A 6,000-nucleotide genomic window follows, 5' to 3' on the forward strand; every position below is an offset into this window, starting at 1 on the left:
CAGCACCCATTCCATTTTTAAAGTGTGTTTGCACATATGCATAGAAAAAGTCTAAATGAAAATATTAATGGGGAATTTTAAATCTCTGCTCTTTTGATCTTTATTTTTAATTTTTATAATAAACATATTTTACTCATTTTACCTAAAATATTTTTATGTAAGCTTTTAGGCTACTTGCACATTATTGTTTCCAAAAATTTCAGAGAAAAATTCTAAGGACAGAGAAATAAAACTCTTAGGAGTTGAAGTGTAAAACACAGTATCATTTTTAAAAGCTTCCTGGTGGCATACCTGGATGTCTATTTCAGAGAATTTTTTAAAGCAAGAATACAATCAAATAATCCTAGTTTATGTTTTTAAATTGTTTCTTCCTAACTTGAACAGGAAAGGAAATGAGGCTTGAGTTGACATCACTCTATTGAGTTTTTCTTAGTCCAAAACTGTAAACCCAATGAGTTACTACAGCATGAAGTCATTCAGAACCAATGCATTTGTCAGATAGCAAAGGCGTTTATGAGTAGGTCTATGAAGAAGACTGAATTCGTGGCTTCACTCCAGTGCCATCATGGAGGTGGCAGAATTTATTGAAATAAAGACTTGCCCAATCTAGTCAGGGTTCCAAAAAGTGATCTGCTAGCGCTAGAAGAAGAAAAATCATAAACTCTAAGGGGTTACATAGATGCTCTTTCATTACAAAAGTGCTATATTTTACAAGATTGTGAGATGATGCCTTGGCTAAAATAAACAAGACAAAACAAAGTCTCTGTGATCCATTCCTACCACAGTTTCAAATAACAAATTTGGCACCACTGAGCATTCCCATTGTTACTGAAACAGAAAACAGGCAGGTCTTATTATTGTTACTCCAAAAGAATAAAGAGAGTTGCAAAGATTTTCTACAGAAAACACCCAGGTCTTACTACATGCAGAACTAAAATTAAAGCACAGCCCCCTGAGATGTCCTAGGTGGTCAGAATATTGGCAAATAATAACTAGAAAGTTGGTATGTGAGATGGTCAGGGCCCAGGTGCCATATATACATCAATATATCAAGGCATGTCCACACAAGGGGTTGCCCACCTAATTCCCCTTTAGCGTTACCAGATAAAATTCAGAATATTCAAAAATAAATTTCACATAATAATTGTTTAGTATAAATCTGTCTCAAATATTTAACTGGGTGTCCTGTATTCCTATTTGCTAAATTTGGCAATCTGCTCCCCTAAAACTCACCTACAAAAACATAAATTTGAGTCCAAGTAACTTTCCAGAGGGCCATGCATATATTTTCTCATATAACAAGAAGTAATTGTTCTTATGAGGGAAGGGGTTCCTAGCTTCCCAAAATTGTTTTAAAGGGGCCAAAGTTGGCTAGATGAGAAAGCCATAAGAGAATCTTTTGGGTGGAAAGTCAGAAGAAAAGATCTAGCCTCAGGAATTCCAATAATCAGCTTTGTGTAACTTTGAGACAAGTTACCTAAATCCTGTAAGCCTCTGATTCCACACTGGTTGGAGGGTGGAAAGTAAGTTGCTCTCTTTCTCTTAACTCGTGGCAGACATTGCTAATAGATATCAGCATTGCTTCCACTGTGCCCCAGGGCAACCTCAGAATTGTAAACCAAGTCTCCAGGTCCGTCCATCAACAAGCATCCACCCTTGAGATGAAATTGACTTGCTTTCCCTGAATTAAATGAGCCTGTGGTTTCCCTTCCAGTTCTAATGAAAGTTGGGAATCTCTTGTACTCTAATTCAATAGGCAGGATATATCTACTTTTGCATCCCCAATTAAAAGCAAAACTTGGCAACTGCCTTCTGAAATAGATGTTTTGCAAAATCAGAGCAGAAGTAATGGGTGTTGGAGTTCTGCTTGGACCAGGCCTTATTGGCCATTACTTCAATCTGGGTGGCTCCAAAAGCCCTCCAGGGCCTTGGTGGTGGCCAGGGTAGATCCCAACACTGGCCCCCAGGAAGAACTGGACTCCACTCTGCTTCATGTCTCTGCTTCTTTTGCATTCATGGGCTTCTCATACCACTCACAGGTTTCCTCACCCTGTATCTGTCTTTTCTACTTCATGGATTCTGATTTCTCATCATTTTAACCTCTGCTGGCATCTCCCAGCGCAGCTCTAGTTCATGGCATGTTCTTTGCTTCAGCTCCAATTGCTCAATTCCTGCTGACTCTTTCTTCATGGCTCAGTTCAAATCCCCCGACTGAGGATCTCATGCTTGGCAGGCCCCTGTTTACCAAAGAGCCAGCCTGGGGACTGGCTGCAGCTGATCCACACCCTCCTTCGGTCCCATCAGCTGGGACTGTGAATAGCTGGTGTAAAGCACAGTAGCCTGATCAAAGCCCATTGGCAGGAGATGTAGGCAGTTTTGTTTTTTCCAAAAGCGTGTCATCAAGTAGGCACTGCAGTGTTCAGTTCATGGTCTTTGCAAGAACAAAATGTAATAATATATGTACAAATGACGATTTTAGTAAATTTCCCCCAAGTGCAGACTCTGAGGCAAGGATCTGAGTATAAGTGGTCATGAGGGAGTTGCAGAAAATACCAATACAGCAGTGAGGAAGCAACAGAGCAACAATACGTGTGTGCTTCTAAGCTACTTGCCATGGTGGCTGACTGAAGCTCATCCCAAAGAGCTGCTGGGAGAACGGGATAACACACACCCCAGAATCAGCTCACCTAAAAAGGGAGGAAGCTGGAGTATTTAAAGACCAACTTCCAAGAGTCATTGGCTGAGAACCACTCTTAGAAACAATATTTTTCCAGCACTTTGGGGTGCCTTTGGTGCTCAGGTAAAGTGGATTTTCAGGGTTCTGAAAAAAAGCTTCAGGCACAGAGATGGAGATAAGACAGTTAAAAATCTACCAAAGCACCCTGAATTGCTTCATGCAAGGGATATGGAAGAGGCAATGACATCATCTGTCACAGTATTTGGTCAACCCTCAAATACATGTTGGTCCCAGAAGGGAAGGGGGTCTTGTCTGCTTAGTTCCCTGTACCTGAAACTGCCTGGTGCATAATCAAAGCCTAGTGAATACTGATAGGATGAATGAATGAATGAATGAATGAAGAAATATCTATATAAACGAATGTAATTACTATTGGGACAATTGGAGATCTTTTCTGTTTGCTTTTCTTCTCTTGTGAATGAAGAGGTAACAGGATGAGGGAAGGTAAAGGGAAGCAGCTAGGCAGACACAGAACCACCTGGTACCAAAAGAGGCCTGAGTTTTAAGACCAACTCTTTTTTCACAACTACCATGACTTAGGCAAAGCATAACAAAACATCTCTCTCCAACACACTCCTCAAGTTAAATTTGAATGATTTCTTTTCTACTATTTGCCTCTTAAATTCATTTCAGTTTGGTTTCAGCTGCATACTGTGTTGATAAATGAAGGAGGCCTATATTTGTCTTCTTTTCCTGGTCCCGTGTCCCCAAGGACAACCCTGAGCCCTACACTTACATAAACCCCATACCAACAACATCACAAACAAGCCTGCAGTCATTAGGGTTGGGAGAGGACAATATTAATCCACGTCCACTGATAGGATTTGAGAAGGGTTTCCATTTAATCCCATTCCTCACCCTGAGAGTGCCAAGCCAACTGAGAAATGCACATAGAAGCTACATACTGCCCAAAATACTGGTCTTCCTACTGGTGGCATCAAATTAGAGAAAGCAACTTGGATGAGGCTAAAACAAACTTCCCGGTGGTTGCCTCCAGATCTAGACCTGATCCTCCCAGAACAGAAACTTTTCCGTTCAGCCTCAAAGAGAACAGAGGTGTGCCTCCTCCCAAGTCTCACAGAATCCAAGAGAGGCCACACGTACAAGTGACTTAAACACAGCCCATTCCCAATAGTGACACAGAGCCCAGAGACTGCCAGACTCTTGCCATCTCACCAATCAGAGAAATCCCTCCTCCTCTCTCCACCAGGAGCCATTGAGAGGTAAGCCACTAATTATTAAGAGAGTGCAGGTTCCTGTCTTTCAGAATGGCAGGAACTCAGGGAAAGGGAAAAAACTGTGCCTTCCCTACCACATTTATGAGAGAAGAGCTGGTCCGAAAACATATTTAACTTTTAATTCTCAGTATCCAGATCGGGGCAAGCACCCCCTTGGAAACAGTGAGGTGCTTGCTCAACAGAAGAGTCATTTTCAGTTCTTCTTTCCTCCTGTTACACAGCTATAAATGCATTCAGGTCTCTGCAGAAACCAAACATTCTTTAGTAGCTAGGGCCAGACCTTCTGCTCCTTCCATCTCTCACGCTAAGATTGTTGGTGAACTCTACAGTGAATGCTCTGCCAGAGTTTGGAAATGTCATCTTACAAGCTCTAATATGTCAGAGAGAAAACTGTTTCTTTGGGAATGTTTCTTCCTAACCAAGACAAGAAAGCAGTATTTTTGCTTTCGCTGCAAGGCATACTTTGAAGACAGGAGACTCCAGTTTACTTTTTAAGGTACTGACCTCTAGTGGCCTGCAGCAATAACTACTCTATTAGAGACAATTTCCAGAGATTATGTAAAATCCACGTGTGGGCTAGGAGAAACTTTAGAAATCAACTTTCTCTGCCCACCTTATATTCCAGAAGAGAAAACAGAGATCCATAAAGGATGAGGGCCTTGTCAGTGGTCGCTAAGATGGGACTGGAGCCACGGTCTTCTGTCTTCCATTTGGATCCCCACCCATTGCCTACTATACATTTGTTAAAGCTACTTATCCATCTACACTATAATTAGTAAACAAATAGAGCACAGATGAAATTGCAGTGTCAGATAATCCCTCTGTGATTTCCTGCAAAACCTGACTGGATACGTGTGAATAGAGTAAGTGTCTTAGTCCGTTTTCACGCTGCTGATGAAGACATACATAAGACTAGGTAATTTATAAAGAAAAAAAGGTTTAATGGACTCACAGTTCTACGTGGCTGGGGAGGCCTCACAATCATGGCAGAAGGAGAAAGGCATCTCTTACATAGCAGCAGACAAGAGAGAGCATGAGATCCAAGTGAGAGGGATCTCCCCTTATAAAACCGTCAGATCTCACGAGACTTACCCACTACCACAAGAACAGTATGGGTGAAACCACCCCCATGATTCAATGATCTCCCACTGGGTTCCCTCCCACAGTACATAGAAATTATGGGAGCTACAATTCAAGATGAAATTTAGGTGGGGACACAGCCAAACCAAATCAAGAGGTTCCAACCTCACCTGTTGGTAAACAGCTACAGGGTGAGGATTTTTTCTTAATCATCTTTGAGTCTCTAATACTTTGCACTACACCTGCCATGTGGCAGGCACTAAATAAATGTCAAATAGATGAATAAATTGAGGGGCAGATAAATTTAATTTAAAATTAGACATCAACTAGAATCAAAAGCTACCTGCCTTGCTGCCCAATTAGCAAATGGCAGATTTAAGATTTGAGGCCAGCAGTTTGGTCTTACACTAAATGCTACCATTTCTAAAGGACCCCTTCATTGGCCCTAGGAACCCGTTCCTACTAGTGATGACTTTCCCAGATTTAACAGATGCAGCCTTTATGGCTCTTTGAATGCACACAGCTGATTCAAGAGTAGGTTATGTCTTTTAGACTCTCAGTCATAAGTTTTTGTCTTTAAATAAGGACTCAGTGAAGCCTTTGCTTTGTGTGTTGGTTTGTTACTTCAATCACTCAACATATTTACTGAGTGTCTGCTGTACACCAGGAGCTTCCCTGAGCAATGGGAGCCCAGCGGGAAAGACAAAATGATGTGTCAATAGCTATGCTAGTGATAAGCACTAGAAGGATAAAGAAAGAAGGAAGCCTTGTTAATGATGATGGATCCTTCTCAGGTGTTAGCAGAGACTTTAATTAGGAGAGCGCCTTGAAGGTCTCAAGCATTTATTAGTATCATGGAGAAAGCATGAGTGATTCTGAGATCGCTTGGAAAAATAAGTTGGCAGTGAAAAGAGAAAATCTCCATAAAAGAGGGGGCAAACTTAT

The sequence above is a fragment of the Sapajus apella genome, unplaced genomic scaffold, assembly GCF_009761245.1.
Source record: "Sapajus apella isolate SASKATOON/1434 unplaced genomic scaffold, GSC_monkey_1.0 scaffold5, whole genome shotgun sequence".
In the NCBI taxonomy this organism is placed as follows: Eukaryota; Metazoa; Chordata; class Mammalia; order Primates; family Cebidae; genus Sapajus; species Sapajus apella.